Source organism: Lagenorhynchus albirostris, chromosome X (assembly GCF_949774975.1).
Source record: "Lagenorhynchus albirostris chromosome X, mLagAlb1.1, whole genome shotgun sequence".
NCBI lineage: Eukaryota > Metazoa > Chordata > Mammalia > Artiodactyla > Delphinidae > Lagenorhynchus > Lagenorhynchus albirostris.
The window spans coordinates 101,498,545-101,520,957 of NC_083116.1; positions in this window are offsets into that span (position 1 = coordinate 101,498,545).

Consider the following 22,413-nt stretch of genomic DNA (forward strand, 5'->3'; position numbering starts at 1 on the left):
ATGTCAATATCTAGCACTCTAGATAATATTTTCACTTACTTTGATTTCCCTAGTGCCAGCAACAAATTACAGAAAAGCAATAAAATCGGTGAAATCCACTGTATTCCACTTATCCAGCTTGAGCACATTCTCAAGATAATAAGAGGTTTTCAGATGTATTTTGAGATGTGAAATTGTTTCAAAAGGCTTTTAAAAAGTTAGAACAGATTAAGGATGGAGGGAAAATCTAAAATCACACTTTCTTCACAGTAACAACTCAGCATTTCAGTCAAAATGTTTACTGCAACAATCTTATGATGAACATCATTAAAAACCACCTATGCATCACCAAACTCACTGTTTATGACTTTTTTTTTTTTTGTGGTACGTGGGGCCTCTCACTGTTGTGGTCTCTCCCGTTGCAGAGCACAGGCTCCGGATGCACAGGCTCAGTGGCCATGGCTCACAGGCCCAGCCGCTCCGCAGCATGGGGGATCTTCCCGGACCAGGGCACGAACCCATGTCCCCTGCAATGGCAGGTGGACTCTCAACCACTGTGCCACCAGGGAAGCCCTGTTAATGACTTTTTAAGGTAGGTATCCAGAACTGGAATTGCTGGATCAAAGTACACACATTTAAAACTTTAGGAAATTGTGCCACTCTCCCACACAGGGTTTGTACCAGGATACACTCAAATCAACAGTGTATGAGAATCAGCATATACTCGTCCCCTTGCCCACACTGTCAATCTTTTTTTTTTTTGTAATTGGAATATAGTTGATTTACAATGTTGTGTTAGTTTCAGGTACACAGCAAAGTCAATCAGTTATACATATACATATATCCACTTTTCTTTTACATTCTTTTCCCATATAGGTCATTACCGAGTATTGAGTTCCCTGTGCTACACAGTAGGTCCTTATTAGTTATCTATTTTATATACAGTAGTGTGTATATGTCAGACCCAATCTACCAATTTATCCCTCACGCCCCTCCTTCCCCTCTGGTAACCATAAGTTTGTTTTCTACATTTGTGACTCTATTTCTGTTAACTCTTTACTGTGTGACAGGCAAACATAAATATGCATTCCTGGTCTTACTTGTGTTGTTAAACATCTTCCCAGAGATATACTGACCCTTTGAAACTTTCTGCTGATCTCTTTCCTGATCATATACTTCAACCAATTGTATATTGTTTTTCCTTATGAAATTAAATTTAATTGTACTGTTTTCACCAGTGTAATTCAATAATGTATCAACAATATTATGAATATTCTTTGCTGAATATGTTGCAAATATTTTCTTCCATTTTACACATAATTTTGAACTTTGATGAAAAACAGATTCTCTTTATAGCATCAAGTTTAACTCTTGGTTTTCCTAATGTCTTTGAGATTTGGAATGTCACTTGAGAAATCAAATTCAAGAATTGTAAAAACATTCTCCAATACATTCATCTAATAATAAAAATTATTTAGGCCTAGAATCTACCTAAAATATATTCTCATATATGGGATAAGGTAAATAGCTAACACTTTATTTCCAAGTATATGGCCAAATTTTTACACCACCACTGAATATCCCCTCCTTTGCTCACTGATATAAAGTAACATCTTAACCATTTATTAAAATATATACATACAGGGATTTCCCTGATGGTCCAGTGGTTAAGACTCTGTGCTTCCACTGTAAGGGGTGCGGGTTCAATCCCTGGTCAGGGAACTAAGATCCCACATGCCGTGCAATGCAGCCAAAATTGTTTTTTAAAAATTTATACATATATATATACAAGTATATGTGTATATATATGAGTTTGTAGCTGTTTATATAATCTTTCTTCAAGATAATTTGAGAATCCTATCAAGTTGTGTACAATATTTTTATTAAAATTGTATTTAATTTTATACTGATTCAATTATTTCACTTCCATTCCATTTTAATAAGAATCGTGATGTCTGCAGCACATTTAAGCCAAGAAGCTTTTTGACAGTGGGGTAAGCCTACTTACAGCAAGACTCCCATAGATAGCTATGTTTTCTCTCTTTGCTTTTAAGTTCTTCCTTTACACTCCAAACTAGGGCTTTATCCATATATCTATAAAAGTCTTCCACAGATTTTGGTCAATTTATTCTTATGTACATCATATTTATTATTTTTATCCCATGTTACATTTTAAAATAATCACTGGTGCTAGTATATAGGAAAAGATGATCTGTAAATTTATCTTGCACACAGGCATCTAATAAATTTTTTAAGAGTTGTAACTATTTTCTCATTTAATTCTCTTGGAAACTGTACATGGAACATCATATAATCTACAAAGGATGATAGTTTTCTCTCTTTCTTTCTAACCTGCATGTTCCTTCTTTACTTTCTTTATTATATTTTATTTCCATGGATTACCTATGTAATACTTAATGAGGAGCTAACCTTGTTTTGTTCCTGATTTTTATGGGGAAGCATCCTTTAATATTGAAAAAATAGTGTCATTTGATCAAATTTGGTAGATTTCATTGATTAAATTAAGGAAGTTTCCTTTATTGCTAATTTGTCCAAACTTTTTTCAAAAAACAGAGATAAGGGATTTTTAATAAAATGCTTTTCAACACTTATTTTCCCCTCTTTTTGTTTGAAAATGTAATAATGCACGTTAATGGATTTCTCAATGTTGATTCAGTATTGTATTCTAAGAATAAAGTTTTTTTTATCTTAATACAGAGAGGATGCAGTGTGTTAGTATTTAATTTGGAAATTTTTTCCTTTATTGTCATTGTCTGACTGGTGTATAGGTCTGAGTGTGCATGTGTTTGTGTTTATGTGTGTGTTGTATGTGATCTGTCCTTATCAATTTGATGTCTTAATTACAGTCAAGTCTCAAAGAATAAGTGTGACAAATGTCAATCACTTTTTCTATGCTCTGAAAAAAATTTATATATCAACTTCATTAAAGGATTAGTAGGACCGATCTTTAAACACTGCCTGTGTTTAATGTCTATATAGGGAAGATATTTTACCAACTTTTTCCCATTTATTGCCTGGTGGCTTACATAGTCAAGTTTTGTAATACTTTGGCCTAATTTGAGTGATTTATATTTTCTCAGAAAATAAAATAATTTCTCTAAATTTTCACATGCCTTGATGATGTAACAGAAGGAACTTTTTTTTTTAATGTTATAGTATCTTCAATTCATTTGACTATGAGTCCTTTCTCATTCTGTGTGCATGTTCTTTCTTTCTCTCATTCTCCTTCTCACCCCTTCTCACTCTTTCTCTGTTCATCCCTGCTCTCAAAATTAACCTAACAAAACTATTCTATTAATCTTTCCAAAGAAGCAACTTTTGGCTCCCTTATCAATTTTTTCAATAATTAACGTATTTAGTTGTCTTAATATTTTGTTTTTTTTGTTTTCATTCTGTTTATATATATTTTAAATACTTGAAATATATTTTAATTTGCATTTGAAGCTACAATTTTAAAAAATATATGTTTTAAGTTATACATTTTTTCCCTGAATTTTCTTTGGTTTCACTCTAAAGTTTTCATATGAAGTATTCTCATTTTTTCTCATTTTCATATTATTTATAATTTCCATAATAAATAATTTAAATATTTAATTTTGTATTGTCATTATTATTATTAATTATTAACCTTTATATAGTACAGTTCAGAATTTAGAGCTATCCTGTTGCATTTTCCATTTTTATTGCATTACATTTAGTGATTGTTACTTATAGAGGTTTTCCCTTTTTCCTTTCTTTTTTCCTTTTTACTAATTTTTTTTGAGATTGTTTTGAGTTACTACAGAGTTGACTTTTCCAAACATGTATGAAAATTTCTTATTCTCAGTACTCATCCTTCTTACTAGCATTATTTAAAGCTTCAGTATCATTAATTCTCTTTGGTCTACTGAATTTATCTTTTTAAGGCACACTGATGTCCCACTAAGATGGTAGATTTGTGCATTTCTCCTTAAAATTATTATTCATAATTTGCCTTAAATATTTTGAAGACAAATTATTAGGGACAAAGAGATTCAAGACCACTGTGCTTTCCTGGACTGAAATTTTCATGAATGTGAAATAAACTATTATCCACTTAATGCATTCACCATGAGTTCTATCTTTTCTGAGATCAGTATTGTACTATCCATCTTCCTTTTGCAAGCAAGAGTAAATATTTTGTGGTTCTTTTATATTTAACAATTTTAACTTTTTCCATTTTGAGCTCTTTATGTTGAAATTCTTGTATCTTATTTTCTTCTAGTAATTACTTATTATTTGATTGTTCTTCAGTTTTTCTTATTTTAAAATTAACATATTTTCATTTTAAACTATGCAAAAAAATTAACATGAAATTATTCAAAAAATTACCATTTATCCACCAATTAGATTTAACAAATACTAACATTGTTTTCATTTCCTATGTCATTACTTTGAACTAATATTTAATCTTCCACTTGTACTATCAAAATGATGACAAGATAAATAGCTATCTTTTCCTTCTGAAAACTGCAATAGTCATGGTATACTATCACTCTCTTTAAATTCACACCAGCAAATTTCATTATTTTTCATAAAAGATTTTTGTTTCATGATTGTCATTTTTTAACATCATGCTTCAGTAATTGTTTAACATTTAATTACCAGTGTGTATCTCACTACTGTTTCTTGTTTCCCATATTTTTGTTCTTATATTGAATGTTTACATGTTTGGGGCAATTCTTACAGATGAGGTGTATGGTTTTAACATTTATGAATATTTACCTGATGAAAAATGCTATTATTTTGCTTAACTGGTTTGGTATAGAATAAGAGGTGCCAAATCATTTTATCTCAGACTTTGAAGATGCTGGATAATTGTCTGCTAGCTTCTATTGTTAATGATGAGAAGTCTGATACCAAATGGGTTTCCACAACTTTATAGGTAAGCTTTTTCCTGACCCCCTCCCCATGCTTTTAGAATTTCTCTTTGTTTCTTGAAGTTCTAAAATTTAGCTAGATTATGTCACTAGCAGTGGGTCTTTTTACATTCACCCTAATTTGACTGACTCTTAAACCCTGGATTTTGCCTTTTTCTAGCTCTTGTAAATGCTTTTCTCTTATTTATTAATAAAGTATTTCTTCTTTATTTTGTTTTGTTTAGGCTTGGTTTAGTTTTTGCCTTCTGGAATTTCTTTTAAATATATTCTGAAAGTCCACAGCTGATTCTCCATGTCTGTTTACTTTGGATTTTTTTTCTTATTTTTATGCCTTTTCCTATTTACTCATGCTATGAGTTTTTTTATCTTCATATTCCTAACTCTTCTTTCAGCTATGTTCATTCTACTTATCGTATTTTCAATCTTATTATCATATACCTGCTCATATATACTTTATGAAAATCTTTTTTATTTTTGTTCATTTTACTGCAGCTTGTTCCTGTATCCACTCAATATCTTAAAATCGCTCTCACAGTATTAATAAGCAGTTTAGAATTTCCATTCTAAATCTAAATTCTGTTTCAGAGTCAAGGTCTTTTTTTTAATGTTTTTTCAAGGTCTTTCTTTTTAATGCTGTTGGTTTTGCTCCATATCCCGTGATTCTTGACTTCTGATTAATTTTTATGAATTAAAGATTATGTTGTGGTAAAAGACAATAATATAGGTTTCTGCAGCTACACAGGTCTGCTTCCCCACCTGCAGGGATAACGTCACTCCTGGTGTGCAAAGGCAGAAAGTGTCAATAGTCAGACAAAGGTTCTGGTAGGGAACTTCATGAAGAGCCTCACTTGCTACAAGAAGGAGCATCTTACTCTGACACATGAGGTATTCAGTGCATATACCTCCTGAGAAGATCTGCCTCTCCATTCAGTCTTCCTCTGCATGTGTTTTGGGGTTTCTGAATTACCTCTTGCTCTGTTCCTCTCTCTCAAACTCTACATTCTCTGGGGAATAAAAGTCCAGAAGAGTGATTTACTCCCTTTAGCGCAGTGGACCTCAACTTTGGATGCGCATGGGAATCACCTAGGAAACTGTAAGAAAATCCCAATGCCCAGGCTTCAATCCAGAACAACTAACTCAGAATCTCTAGGAGAGGGGCCCAGGCATCAGTATTTTTTAAAACTATTTTAGTATTTCTAATGAGAAACAAGGTTCAGATTATTAACTGAACTGCAATATAAGATGGAAAAGGAAGGTTTCACTCTTTATTCAGAATGCAGTTCTTTAATTAATTACCCTGGTAAATGCCCTGGAGAATCTACTGCATTATTTTATTTTTTAATTTGATTTTGCTATTTTTCAGTATCTGTTCTTATTTCCCCAGAATTTTTTTCAATACATACTGTAGTGTCTTCTTTAATCAATTTCTTCCCTTTTTCCAACTTCTAGAAATTTCTCTAAATTTATGAGCCACCTATCCCACCAATTCTTGTTTACCAGCATTCTTTGGTGTCTGCTATTTTCTATCATTTTAAGAAATAATACATGGGTAAAAAAGTGCATGTGTATAATCAGCTTGCCATAATGATCTAATCTCCAATGTTGGCATATTTTACAATTCTTTTTTTTTAATTAATTAATGTATTTATTTTTGGCTGCATTGGGTCTTTGAGTCTGTATTCTCTGTTACCGTGAAAACTGAGTTATTTTGAAAGTCTCACTCACCTTCATTTCTAACCTTACATTTGATTTAATTATTCATAAACACACTTGGTCTTACTGATAGTTTTTGTTATGCCCAAAAAAAAAAAATGGGCACCATGATTCTCAACATGATGAAAGCAGTCTTGAAATAAAATCAAGGATACAACTTTGACCTTCTAAATATTTATTCAAGTTTTAGAGAATTACTCCAATAGCTCCTCAATTATGAACTAAAGTAAAATAAACATAATTAAAGTAAGAAGTATTATAAAGCAAATTAGAGTTCAATCTTCAATTTTTTCAAACTTTGAAATATGCCTCTCCTCTGATTCCCCATATTTCAAAGGGTGGCTCTAGAAATTACTCACTACCCCATATCTGTGTGCCCTTCTCAATTAGTCTCACACTGCCCACAACTAAAACCTCACCAAGTTCTGAGGATCTGATTTCCTAAATACTTCTTTTTTATTGTTGTAAAATGTGTATAACATAAACTTTCTCATTTTAACTATTTTGAAGTGTACAACTGGATCAAGTTTTGCCTCCCTACTACAACGACCCTCTTGTGGTCACTTCCAAAATCATCTAATTATTTTCCTGCCTCCTTCTATAAATGATGGGTTCTCCATATGATTAAATAGTTTTAAAAGTGTTGTAAAATAATTTTAATGACAGGAAAATATTCCATATAGTTTTACACAGAGACATTCGTATGCTGGGAGTTCTCACTTCCTTTCTTCATGTGGTATTTTTCTTTTCTTTTCTTTTTATTTTCCGCTTAGAGTTCTTTTCTAAGCTGTTTGAAGGTGTTATAATCCTATTCTTTTAAGGATCAGCTTAAATGCTATTACTTCTGTGACTTATTCTCAGCTTCCCCTTTTTTATAGTCCTTTTCTATACTTCTATAATGTTACATGTGAGGATTTTTTAAAAATATGTCGTCATTGGTTATGGTATCTCTATAACTATCTTCTCTGTTAAAGATAAGTGACTTAAATACAGAATATATCTCTTATTAGTAAGGATGAGGGGGTCAATACACCAAAAAGATGTAACAATCCTAAATATGCATGAACCTAAAAAGTGAACTTCAAAATACAGTAAGAAAATATTGAGAGGACTGAAGGGAGAGAGAAATGAATCACAATTAAAGTTGAAAACTTCAACACTCCACTCCATTCAACAGAATAATTAATAGTAAGTATAGGATAAAGAAAAGATAAGGATAGAGAAAATATGAAAAATACAATCGACCAACTTGACCTAACTGCCATTTATAGAATAAAGCATCCAGCGTCAGAATACACATCCTTTTCACGGTCATATGGAACAAACACTAAGCTAGATCATATTTTTTAAGTCATAAGACAAACCTTAACAATTTTATAAGGATTGAAATCATCCAAAGTATGTCCTCCAAAAAAGAGTGGATATATGTATATGTATAACTGATATACATATATGTATATGTATAACTTTGCTGTACACCTGAAACTAACACAACAATGTAAATCAACTATTAAAAAAAAGGAAAACTGCATAATTCAGAATTAACTACAAAGTAAAAAAAAAAAGAACAGATAGCATTAGGATTCTTAGCACCTATTTTTTTTTTCAACAGGAATATAATTCTTATTTTATCTTGGCTCATCATTTAGGTATTAAAGTACAATGTATGTGTTCTGTACATATAATTTTTATGTAGATATCTTTTTTAACATCTTTATAGATTATAATTGCTTTACAATGGTGTGTTAGTTTCTGCTTTATAACAAAGTGAATCAGCTATACATATACATATATCCCCGTATCCCCTCCCTCTTGCATCTTCCTCCCACCCTCTCTATCCCACCCCTCTAGGTGGTCACAAAGCATCGAGCTGATCTCCCTGTGCTATGCAGCTGCTTCCCACTAGTTATCTATTTTACATTTGGTAGTTAATATATATCAATGCTACTCTCTCATCCCAGCTTACCCTTCCGCCTCCCCGTGTCCTCAAGTCCATTCTCTACGTCTGCGGCTTTATTCCTGTCCTGTCCCTAGGCTCTTCAGAAGCTTTTTTTTCTTTTTAGATTCTATATATATGTGTTAGCATATGGTATTCGTTTTTCTCTTTCTGACTTACTTCACTCTGTATGACAGACTCTAGGTCCATCCACCTCACTACAAATATCTCAATTTTGTTTCTTTTTATGGCTGAGTAATAGTCCATTTTATATATGTGCCACATCTTCTTTATCCATTCATCCGATGATGGACATTTAGGTTGCTTCCATGTCCTGGCTATTGTAAATAGAGCTGCAGTGAACATTGTGGTACATGACTCTTTTTGAATTATGGTTTTCTCTGGGTATATGCCAGTAGTGGGATTGCTGGGTCATATGGTAGCTCTACTTTTAGTTTTTTAAGGAACCTCCATACTGTTCCCCATAGTGGCTGTACCAATTCACATTCCCACCAGCAGTGCAAGAGGGTTCCCTTTTCTCCACACCCTCTCCAGCATTTATTGTTTCTAGATTTTTTGATGATGGCCATTCTGACTGGTGTGAGGTGATACCTCATTGTAGTTTTGATTTGCATTTCTCTAATGTTTAGTGATGTTGAGCATCTTTTCATGTGTTTGTTGGCAATCTGTCTATCTTCTTTGGAGAAATGTCTATTTAGGTCTTCTGCCCATTTTTGGATTGGGTTGTTTGTTTTTTTGATATTGAGCTGCATGAGCTGCTTGTATATTTTGGAGATTAATCCTTTGTCAGTTGCTTTGTTTGCAAATATTTTCTCCCATTCTGAGGGTTGTCTTTCGGTCTTGTTTATGGTTTCCTTTGCTGTGCAAGAGCTTTGAAGTTTCATGAGGTCCCATTTGTTTATTTTTGTTTTTATTTCCATTTCTCTAGGAGGTGGGTCAAAAAAGGATCTTGCTGTGATTTATGTCATAGAGTGTTCTGCCTATGTTTTCCTCTAAGAGTTTGATAGTGAATGGCCTTATATTTAGGTCTTTAATTCATTTTGAACTTATTTTTGTGTATGTTGTTAGCAAGTGTTCTAATTTCATTCTTTTACATGTACCTGTCCATTTTTCCCAGCACCACTTATTGAAGAGGCTGTTTTTTCTCCATTGCATATTCTTGCCTCCTTTATCAAAGATAAAGTGACCATATGTGTGTGGGTTTATCTCTGGGCTTTCTATTCTGTTTCACTGATCTATATTTCTGTTTTTGTGCCAGTACCATACTATCTTGATTACTGTAGCTTTGTAGTATAGTCTGAAGTCAGGGAGCCTGATTCCTCCAGCTCTGCTTTTCTTTCTCAAGATTGCTTTGGCTACTCGGGGTCTTTTGTGTTTCCATACAAATTGTGAAATTTTTTGTTCTAGTCCTGTGAAAAATGCCATTGGTAGTTTGATAGGGATTGCACTGAATTTGTAGATTAGCCCCTATTTTGAATGTCCTTAATGGGGCTAACTCTTGCTGAGACTCTGTCCCTTTTATTCTTCTAAGTTTTTTAGACAATACTAAGATAATTTGCTTTTTCATGTTACAGAGATGTGTTACAGAAAAATGAAGCTTCTGACAAACTCCAAAATCCATAAAGGAAACATTTGATATATTTGGCCAAATTTTTACATTTCTGTATTTTAAAAGATATTATGGCCAAAGACAGAAAGCAAGGCACAAACTAGGAAAACAATTTTCAACACATTGAAGAGTCAAAATATTTATAATCAGAATACATCAAAAAGAAAAACACAATGCAATGGAAAAATGAGAAAAGAATAAGAAAAAGTAACTCAGGGAAGAATATAATTAGCCAACAAATACAAGGACATGTTTCAACCTCACTAAGAATCAGGCTAAGACAACTTTAAAATAAGATTTAATGTTTTAGTAAAAAATGAGAAAAAAATTTTTTTTAATATTAATAACCAGTTTTGGTAAAGGTGAAAAAATGGGCAAGTTCCTGTATTTTTAGTAAAGCCATTTTGGAGATAATTTTTTTTTTTTTGCGGTACGCGGGCCTCTCACTGTTGTGACCTCTCCCGTTGCGGAGCACAGGCTCCAGACACGCAGGCTCAGCAGCCATGGCTCACGGGCCCAGCCGCTCCGCGGCATGTGTGATCTTCCCAGACTGGGGCACGAACCCGTGTCCCCTGCATCGGCAGGCAGATTCTCAACCACTGCGCCACCAGGGAAGCCCTGGAGATAATTTTTTTTTTTAATTTCCACTTCTAGGAAAATTCTACCTCTGCTCTATTGTAGATAAGTGCAAGTATGCATGAATAAAGAAGACTATGTAAGGATAAAAAATATACAAAAATAAAACAAAGTACGTCCTCTGATCATAATGGAATTAACCACAAATGAGTAACAGAAAGAGATAGGACGAAATGACTAAATATTTCGAATCCTAAAAAATAATTCAGAAAGGAAGCCACAAAGAAAACCATAAAATATTTTAATGGAATAAAAAATGGCTTTACTCACAATCACCAAAAACTGGAAAAGGCCCAAATGTCCTTCAACTAACAGATGAATAAAATAACTGTGATCCTTAACATGGAATACTACTCCATCCATAAAAAGAATGATCTCTTGATAGACACAACTTCTGATATGCACAACAACATGCTGAATCTCAAGTGCTAAGTGAAAGATGCCAGATTGTAAAAAGCTCCAAACTGTATAATTCCATTGATATGACATTATGGAAAAGGTAAATGTAGGAAAACATTTAAAAATTCAGAGTTTTCTAGGGGCTGTATGGGAACTGATTTTTAAATGGGCAGCACAAGGGAAATTGTGGGGTTGATACAACTCTTGTTTTTATTTCTGGTGATTGTTATTCAACTGTATACATTTGTCAAATTCCTAGAAATGCACAATATGATTTCTACTGTCTATATATTTCAAAAATGAATAAAATGGAAAAATATATATGGATGGCAAAAATATTCCAAAGTTACCTGGGCAAAAGCCTTTCGAATTCCTTTTCACTAGTTTTCGCTCTTCCTTATTGGGGAAATTGAAGCCAACAACCCAAAAAAGCAGAAAAAAGGCAGAGAAAGAATTATACCTTCATGATAGTTTCAAAGAAAAAAAGGAAATAAGGAAGCAGAGGGAATAACTGGAATTCTCTTAATGTCCTCTTTCAGCCCTATTTTATTTGGGGGAATCTTTTACTCCAGGATTATTTCAGCAACACCCAGTGGGGAATGACCCACCTGTTCATTGTGGAGCTACAGCCCCTTCTGTTTGCAATCTGTCCTTTGAGTTCCGCCCAGTTCTGAGGAGGTACCTGCTCTCCTGTTCAGCTTGACCATGAGAATTCCTTTTATCTTTACAATTATCCTTATCCTGGCTGACACAGCAGCTCTTTCTTTCGATGAATTACTCCAGCTCGAGGTGGCCCAGCTCTCGCTCTGGGAATCAGCTGTTCATTCCCATCTAATGGGCATGAGTAGGTTTCTTTGATCCTTATACCCTCCTTTGGTTACCCCAGCAGCTGGAGCTTGGAGTCTTGGATTACAAACCAGAGTCTTCAGCTCCGGTGCCCCTCACTGGAGTAGTGGACAGAGACTGAAAGCACCAGCTGAAGCATCCAAGAAATAAAGTAACAAGAGAGGCAGGATGATTTTCTTTAATGGGGGAAACTGCTATCTTCAGTGACTGAATGCACATCCGTGTTGCTTTAGAAAATGATTCACTGATTTTAAAATGTCACTGTGCTAAATTTTCTAGGTGTTACTAACAGAGAAAAAAGAATCTATTGATAGGCTAGAATCAAGCAAACTTATGCTTATCCAAGATCCCCTCGATATAAGCCTTCCTTCTTCTCGTCAACTGCCTGTCCCCACTGCTTAAATGACAAGGGTGCAAATGAGGCAGCTGTGATCTGTAACTGCCCTGTCAGGGATTAGTGATGCTGTAAGAGAAGAAACAGTCCTGTACCTGTCACGTGTTTACCCTCTTCCCTTGTCCTCAGAGTCTTACTGAACGTTAACTCCAGGAGTTAACAGCTCTGTGGAACTCAAGGTAAGATGCTATGAGCCATATTTTATGAGCTATAAATATGAGTCATATTTTAGTCATACTTCAAAAGAGTAAGAAATAAACCACACTAGTGTTCCCTTTTCATGTTATTCTTTTGCTTTTGAGGAACCTGTTAACCTGTTCCTTTGTAGGTAGATTATATCAATTCATAAATGTAAATTCTAGATTTTCAAATTCAGTACAGTGAAATGCTAATCTTCTTTTCTCTCTGTTTACATGGGAAATTTATAACTTTCTGACAGATAACGTGAAATACAGAGTTGAGGATGTGTGAGAAAATATTTGAGTAGCAGTATAGAGACCATAAATATTTCTGCTCATTATTCACATTTTATGTTTTCTTTTCCCTATTTTTTCCATGAAAAAGATCAGGGAAAAAAAAGCCTTTACATGGTGGAAAAGCATGACATTCTTGCCATATGTGGAGCACTTAAAAGTTATACCTCATCTGCAAAAACCATGGCTGAAAGATGAATAATGAGTGGGGAGAAGGGTTGCAGGGGTTCATGCCATGAAGGAATGATGAGTATCCTAAGTAAGGTTCCTTCATCATTTTGCTCATATTAAAGATAAGATATAGGTGGCCAGGCTTTGGTGTAGGAATCTCCTACCTTAATGCTACTGGATATGCTTTAGAAATAGATGAAATTCAAATGGTGAAATATCACTGAAAACCCTGAAGTTTTTTCATCCTTGTCTCTGCCTATCTTCTGCATGTCATCCACCCTCCTGAAACATTGGCATGCCAGAAATAACACGCTAAAAAAAGAAGCAAACTATGTTGCAGGAATCAGCTGTGTAATAATCACTAACAGCTCTGCCACATATATGACAATAAGAACACTGCATTTTGAGTAATCACATCCACATTAAGAGGAAAAATGAGCAAGGCTATGCATTTATGAGCCAAACCCATTTCCTGAGGGGCATATATATTGACTAATATTAGGATTTAAAAATGAAACCAATTTGGCATCTTTTTATTTTGTGCAAGTGGAAAAAGAACAGAGGAGGGAAATAGGAATAAACGGAAGTTACTGAAAGATCGGTGGCTGCAGTGGGGACCGTGTTGTGCTTGACATTTGATATTTCCAAGAAATCCATAATATTGGTGAAAGTCTCATGCCCGCCCTCATCCTCTCAGTTCTGTGTGTTTGTGTGAGATGATGCCACAGTCTGGCAAGACCACATCTCTCCTCGACTTGCTGCTGTTTTATTCTGGCTCTTTGGAAATACGTTCCTGTTGGCTGCCATGATCTCAAGATGAGTCGGGAATGTTGATTTTTCAGTGTGTGTTCTTCCAAACTGGCCGTTTCTTTGGCAGTCTCTCTCAGTGAAGGCAGTAAGAACGAGTCGTGTTATCCAAACAGAGAGAAATAAAAATCACAGCTGGGCGTTATCTCGGCAGCAGGTGTCTCGTTGCGAGCATTCCCATATCGTCTGGCTGACTGTTCCCTCAACTGCCTGAATGCGAGAAACTTCTGTCACCAGATATCGCTGCGAATTGGAATGAGGGGACTTCCTGATCTCAGAGATCCTTAGAGATGAGTCTCCGCGCGGCCCTAGAAGGCTCCTTTCCTGGACTTAACCTCACTCACAGCTGGATTGGTGACACCTCTGCCTTTATTCTCTTCCCCTAGGAAATACTGTCGTTCTCCTGCCTCACGACTGTGGAAACACAGGTGCGTGGGCTGTTTATTGGCTCCCATCAGCCAGACAGCAGCACAGGCAGCATTGTAGCATGCAGGTGGTTATGCTGTTGTTCGGAAAACAGTTTAGTAATAGAATATCTTGGGCCTGACTTAGGAGTTGAGCTTGGCGAGTGCAGTGGAAACTGTGTGAAAATCTGGGAGTAGGCAGGACAGAAAGAAGGGCAATCACATCTTGCTAGGGTGGCAAGCCCACGCAGATAACTGCTACTTTCTATTTCCATAATGTCACCCACCCTCACCGTGGCATATCTTGCTCTACAACTTGTGCTCCTATTCAAGATGTGTGATGCTCTTGGTCCTCTCGAGCAAGAGAACGTGTTTGCCATTTAGTCAGGCTCACATTACTCATAAGATGGGGTTGATCGAGGGAAAGAAAAAATCATGATTTTAACACTGCCACTTTCCTCTGTGCAACTATCTCACCACATTTCGCGCATTTGATTAAAATAAAGTAGAGATATGTATTTGGGCAAAAGACAATCTCCCTGTGCCTCTCTCAAAATAATAAAGGGTTTCCTCTTTTTATCAATTGTAACTGCTATTTATTTATTTATTTATTTATTTTGCCTGCACTGGGTTTTAGTTGCGGCATGCGGGATCCTTAGTTGCAGCATGCAGACTTAGTTGCAGCGTGCATGCGGTATCTAGTTTCTTGACTAGGGATTGAACCCAGGCTCTCTGCACTGGTAGCACAGAGTCCTACCCACTGGACCACTAGGGAAGTCCCTGAATGGTTTTCTTTTGTTAAAAAATCATTCTCTGTAGAAGTCTCTGTCCACAGAGAGTTGTGGATTGTGGGGATTTAGAAGAAGACAGGGGTTTCCAAAGTAGTACAGACTAAAGGCTAGTTCGAACTGTCTCCACTTCCCCACAGAGTTTCTAGACTCCAAACCTGGTCCACAGCCTGGTTTATGCCCCAGTGCCCATAATGAGAAGGCAGACATGAAGAACTTTTTGATTCATTTGGACTCGATGGAAAAAGAGACCGTGCAGCCTGTATTATCTTAAATTTATTATGTCCTCTCTGGCCTCCCAGCCCTACAGCCCTCCCATCAAGGGGCAAGACAACTACAACCCAGCCATCCTGTCCCCTACACTTACAGTGGTTGCCAGTCACTTAGGGGATCAAGCCCAGACTCCCCAGGCTCTTTGAACTCTCCAAACCCTAACAACGTTCATTTACTCGACTCTCTCTCTCTCTCTCTCCTCTTCAGTCCCACATCTTTTATTCATTGCTATTTGTCTCCACACGTTTTTCATTACATATGACTCATCTGGAACCACCATCTTCAGGCAATTGCATGTCAATCCCTGCCTAGACCTCTTTTCTTAGCCAGATCTCCTACAAACTGCAAGGTGCAGCTCAATGTTGACTTTTTCTTAATAGACTTTTTTTTTAGAGGTGTTTTAGGTTCACCAAGGTTGACTTTTTATTTCCTTAGACATTTAATGTCTATATGACCATTCTAGTTCCCATGAAGCATTCTCCCTGAGAACTCTGTACCACACAGTTTAGTACTTTGTTACTGAATCTTTTATTTTTGCGTAAACATTTCACACACACACACACACACACACACACACACACACACACTCTTAATCTTATCCCGAAATACAATATTCTCTACTCATTCATTATTTCAATAAATATTTATGACCATCCTGCCATGGGTCAGGTGCTAACAACTCTAAACCATATAAAGTGTAAAAGATATGATCCCTGCTTTCAAGGAGATCACAACTTATCAGTAAGGATTTGGCACATGCAAAAAAAAATTAACAGGAGGTAGAAAGTGCTATGTCATGATGAGTAAGTGGAGAAGGAGGGGCCATTCCTTAAATTTCTTGAAATCACCCCGCAGTGATTTTATTTGTTACAGAATTGTAATCAACCCAAACTTTAAAAATTGCTAATTTAAAATTTTATAACTTATGCTAAGTACATAACAAGGTATATCAAAATTGTCATTCCAAAATCTTTTGCACTTTTTAACTTCATTTTATATGTTAGCCTTTCCCTTATATTATATTTAGATAAATCTATTTTAAGACCCACCCCCATAGAAAGGATCTTTTAAAATGGCTTATTACTGCAATGGTTCTCAAATTTGGTACACAGGGGTATAACCTGGGGCAGCTAGTAAAATTAACATTTAGTTTACCAAGGCCATACTCCCAAGTATTTGGATTCAGTAGGTCCTCTTAGAACCAGATAATATACATTTTTGAAAAACTCTTCAAATTATGTTGTGTCAGCTGTCTCTGGAAAGCATTTTGATAAACATGGACTAATTACATGCAATAATTCTTGAAATTCTAGTTTTCTTCCTCAAGTGTAACTAAGTCAAGTAATTTTCTAAGTTGGTGAAACTAAGATTTCTTTCATCACTGCCTTTCAGAAGATAATAGAATAAAAGGCCAACTTTGGCCCGTGGTTAAGGCCAAGCCTCTTTTACTGGCTCATATAGACAGAGGTCTTAGAAGCTCAAAGCTAGATCTTATAGCAATAAATATGTCACTGAAACAAATAAAATGAAAATACAAAGAATTTCAGACCTTGGCCAACTGGACATACATTCTCAGTAAAAGTGATTTTGATATATTTTGCTACAATGATAAAATGTTGACACTTACTAGAATTGATTTGAATGGGATTTTTAGGATTTTTCAGCTCTCATCTTTGAACTTTCAGAAACACAACCATATATCAGCCCCTCAAGTCTTCATAATCATATTCTTTAAACTGAGGTTTTGTAAAGACAAACAACTAGAAAGTATCCAGTGCTGGAAATACTATAAGGTGAAAATGTCCCTGGCTTGAAAATGGACAAATTCTGATTTAAATAGTAACCATGTTGTGCATGTAAAAACAATAATAGGGGCTTCCCTGGTGGCGCAGTGGTTGAGAGTCCGCCTGCCGATGCAGGAGACACGGGTTCGTGCCCCAGTCTGGGAAGATCCCACATGCTGTGGAACGGCTGGGCCCGTGAGCCATGACCGCTGAGTCTGAGCGTCCGGACCTGTGCTCCGCAACGGGAGAGGCCACAACAATGAGAGGCCATCGTACCGCAAAAAAAAAAAAAAATAATAGACAGAAGCATTTATTAAGCACTGATTATGGGGTATATAGTGTGCTATGAAATGAAGGCTATCTGTAGGTTTCCTGGCAGCAAGTGAATGTTACATGCATAGGAGGTGTTGGGAAGGAAAATTTTTCCTCTACTCTTCTAGGTTCTTCTGCCTGGCCTAATAGTTAAATTGACGTGACAAAGATGAGCAGGAGAAAAACCAAATTTACATACATACACGGGCTCCATAAGAATATGAGACTCAAAGGACAGTCAGGCAAATGAGGCTTATATGCTATTCTGAGCTAAGGAGACACAGTAGGAGTCTGGGACTTCAAAGGGGAGGAAGGCAATTGAAAGGCAGATGGAAAAGCAAACGTTTGGTAAACAAATGTTTGCCAGGTCATATAGAAACAATGGGACACAGAGAGGAATTTTATCAATCAGATTTTGCTGGGTTCCTCCCTACCCACCACACCTAGTTCATATTATACTATGGTTATCTATGGTGATAGCTCCCTTCCTGGAGCAGGTCCTCTATCCAAATTCTTTTAGGCAGATAGGGAGAAAGCCAAAGGTTAATCCTAAATCTTTTGGGCCTTGATTGTTTGCAGCTCAAAATAATCCACATGCCAAAGTGGCACATTTTGGGGTGGCAAACTTTGCTCCCCTACAAAAGGTAATTGAAGAGAATTAATTAAGGGAATATATGGGAGAGTTAAGAGAAACTAATAAGGAGTACTAGTAACAAGAGAGCACAAATAGCAGCTAGGCCTGAAGAGGCAAGGGGAGTCAGCCACTCAAATCTCAAGAAAGCATACAGGGACTCCCTCTTGCGAGAGCACCGGAATCACAACTAACTGCTGAACAATCTTCGACAGGAAAACACTGGAACTCACCAAAAAAGATACCCCACATCCAAAGACAGAGGAGAAGTCACAATGAGATGGTAGGAGGGGTGCAATGACAATAAAATCAAATCCCATAACTGATGGGTGGGTGACTCACAAACTGGAGAACACTTATACCACACAAATCCACCCACTGGAGTCAAGGTTCTGAGCCCCACATCAGGCTTCCCAACCTGGGGGTCCAGCAACAGGAGGAGGAATTCCCAGAGAGTCAGACTTTGAAGGCTAGCGGGATTTGATTGCAAGACTTCGACAGAACTGGGGGAAACAGGGACTCCACTCTTGGAGGGCACACACAAAGTAGTGTGTGCATCAGGACCCAGGGAAGGAAGCAGTGACCCCATAGGAGACTGAACCAGGCCTACCTGCTAGTGTTGGAGGGTCTCCTGCAGAGGCAGGGGGTGGCTGTGGCTCACCATGGGGACAAGAACACTGGCAGCACAAGTTCTGGGAAGTACTCCTTGGCGTGAGCCCTCCCAGAGTCCGCCATTAGCCTCACCAAAGAGCCGGGTAGGCTCCAGGATTGGGTCGCCTCAGGCCAAACAACCAACAGGGAGGGAACCCAGACCCACACATCAGCAGACAAGCAGATTAAAGTTTAACTGAGCTCTTCCCACCAGAGCAACACCCAGCTCTACCCACCACCAGTCCTGCTCATCAGGAAACTTGCACAAGCCTCTTAGATAGCCTCATCCACCAGAGGGCAGAGAGCAAAAGCAAGAACAACTACAATCCTGCAACCTGTGGAACAAAACCCACATTCACAGAAAGACAGACAAGGTGAAAAGGCAGAGGGCTATGTACCAGATGAAGGAACAAGGTAAGACCCCAGAAAAACAACTAAATGAAGTAGAGATAGCAAACCTTCCAGAAAAAGAATTCAGAATAATGACAGTGAAGATGATCCAGGACCTCGGAAAAAGACTGGAGGGAAAGATCGAGAAGATGCAGGAAATGTTTAACAAAGACTTAGAAGAATTAAAGAACAAACACGTACAAGAACTAAGAAACAAACAAACAGAGATGAACAATACAATAAATGAAATAAAAAATATACTAGAAGGAATCAATAGCAGAATAACAGAGGCAGAAGAACAGATAAGTGACCTGGATGACAGAATGGTGGAATTCACTGCTGCAGAACAGAATAAAGAAAAAAGAATGAAAAGAAATGAAGACAGCTTAAGAAACCTCTGGGACAACATTAAACACAACAACATTTGCATTATAGGGGTCCCAGAAGGAGAAGAGAGAGAGAAAGGACCAGAGAAAATATTTGAAGAGATTATAGTCAAAAACTTCCCTAACATGGGAAAGGAAATAGCCACCCAAGTACAGGAAGCACAGCGAGTCCCAGGCAGGATAAACCCAAGGAGAAACACGACAAGATGCATAGTAATCAAATTGACAAAAATTAAAGACAAAGAAAAATTATTGAAAGCAACAAGGGAAAAATGACAAATAACATGCAAGGGGACTTCCATAAGGTTAACAGCTGATTTCTCAGCAGAAACTCTACAAGCCAGAAGGGAGTGGCATGATATATTTAAAGTGATGAAAGGGAAGAACTTACAACCATTACTCTACCTGGCAAGGATCTCATTCAGATTCGATGGAGAAATCAAAAGCTTTACAGACAAGCAAAAGCTAAGAGAATTCAGCACCACCAAACCAGCTCTACAACAAATGCTAAAGGAACTTCTCTAAGTGGGAAACACAACAGAAGAAAAGGACCTACAAAAACAAACCCATAACAATTAAGAAAATGGTAATAGGAACATACATATCAATAATTACCTTAAAGGTGAATGGATTAAATGCTCCAACCAAAAGACACAGGCTCGCTGAATGGATACAAAAACAAGACCCATATATATGCTGTCAAGAAGAGACCCACTTCAGACCTAGGGACACATACAGACTGAAAGTGAGGGGATGGAAAAAGATATTCCATGCAAAGGGAAATCAAAAGAAAGTTGGAGTAGCAATACTCATATCAGATAAAATAGACTTTAAGGCTTCCCTGGTGGCACAGTGGTTGAGAGTCTGCCTGCCGATGCAGGGGACACGGGTTTGTGCCCCGGTCCGGGAAGATCCCACATGCCACGGAGCGGCTGGGCCCGTGAGCCATGGCTGCTGAGCCTGTGCATCTGGAGCCTGTGCTCCGCAACGGGAGAGGCCGCAACAGTGAGAGGCCCGTGTACCACAAAAAAAAAAAAAAAATAGACTTTAAAATAAAGAATGTTACAAGAGACAAGGAAGGACACTACATAATGATCAAGGGATCAATCCAAGAAGAAGATATAACAGTTATAAATATATATGCACCCAACATAGGAGCATCTCAATACATAAGGCAAATGCTAACAGCTATAAAAGAGAAAATCGACAGTAACACAATAATAGTGGGGGACTTTAACACCTCACTTACACAAATGGACAGATCATCCAAACAGAAAATTAATAAGGAAACACAAGCCTTAAATGACACAATAGACCAGATAGATTTAACTGATATTTATAGGACATTCCTTCCAGAAACAGCAGACTACACTTTCTTCTCAACTGCACATGGAATATTCTCCAGGACAGATTACATCTGGCGTCACAAACCAAGCCTCAGTAAATTTAAGAAAACTGAAATCATATCAAGTGTCTTTTCTGACCACAACACTATGAGACTAGATATCAGTTACAGGAAGAAACTGTAAAAAATACAAACACATGGAGGCTAAATAATACACTATTAAATAACAAAGACATCACTGAAGAAATCAAAGAGGAAATTAAAAACTACCCAGAAACAAATGACAATGAAAACACGACAACCCAAAACCTACGGGATGCAGCAAAAGCAGTTCTAAGAGGGAAGTTTATAGCAATACAATCCTACCTCAGGAAACAAGAAACATCTCAAATAAACAACCTAACATTACACCTAAAGCAATTAGAGAAAGAACAAATAAACCGCAAAGTTAGCAGAAGGAAAGAAATCATAAAGATCAGATCAGAAATAAACGAAAAAGAAATGAAGGAAACAGTAGCAAAGATCAATAAAACTAAAACTTGGTACTTTGAGAAGATAAACAAAATTGATAAACCATTAGCCAGACTCATCAAGAAAAAGAGGGAGAGGACTCAAATCAATAAAATTAGAAATGAAAAATGAGAAGTTACAGCAGACACTGCAGAAATACAAAGCATCCTAAGAGACTACTACAAGCAACTCTATGCCAATAAAATGGACAACCTGGAAGAAATGGACAAATTCTTAGAAAGGTATAAACTTCCAAGACTGAACCAGGAAGAAATAGAAAATATGAACAGACCAATCACAAGTAATGGAATTGAGACTGTGATTAAAAATCTTCCAACAAACAAAAGTCCAGATGGCTTCACAGATGAATTCTATCAAACATTTACAGAAGAGCTAACACCCATCCTTCTCAAACTCTTCCAAAAAATTGCAGAGGAAGGAACACTCCCAAACTCATTCTATGAGGCCACCATCACCCTGATACCAAAACTAGACAAAGATACTACAGAAAAAGAAAATTACAGACCACTATCACTGATGAATACAGATGCAAAAATACTAGCAAACATAATCCAACAACACATTAAAAGGATCATACACCATGACCAAGTGGGATTTTTCCCAGAGATGCAAGGATTCTTCAGTATATGCAAATCAATCAATGTGATATACCATATTAACAAATTGAAGAATAAAAACTGTATGATCATCTCAATAGAGGCAGAAAAAGCTTCCGAAAAAATTCAACACCCATTTATGATAAAAAAAACTCTCCAGAAAGTGGGCACAGAGGGAACCTACCTCAATATAATAGAGGCCATATATGACAAACCCACAGCAAACATCATTCTCAATGGTGAAAAACTGAAAGCATTTCCTGTAAGATCAGGAACAAGACAAGGATGTCTTGCCCCTATTATTCAACATAGTTTTCAAAGTCCTAGCCATGGCAATCAGAGAAGAAAAAGAAATAAAAGGAATACAAATTGGAAAAGAAGAAGTAAAACTGTCACTGTTTGCGGATGACATGATACTA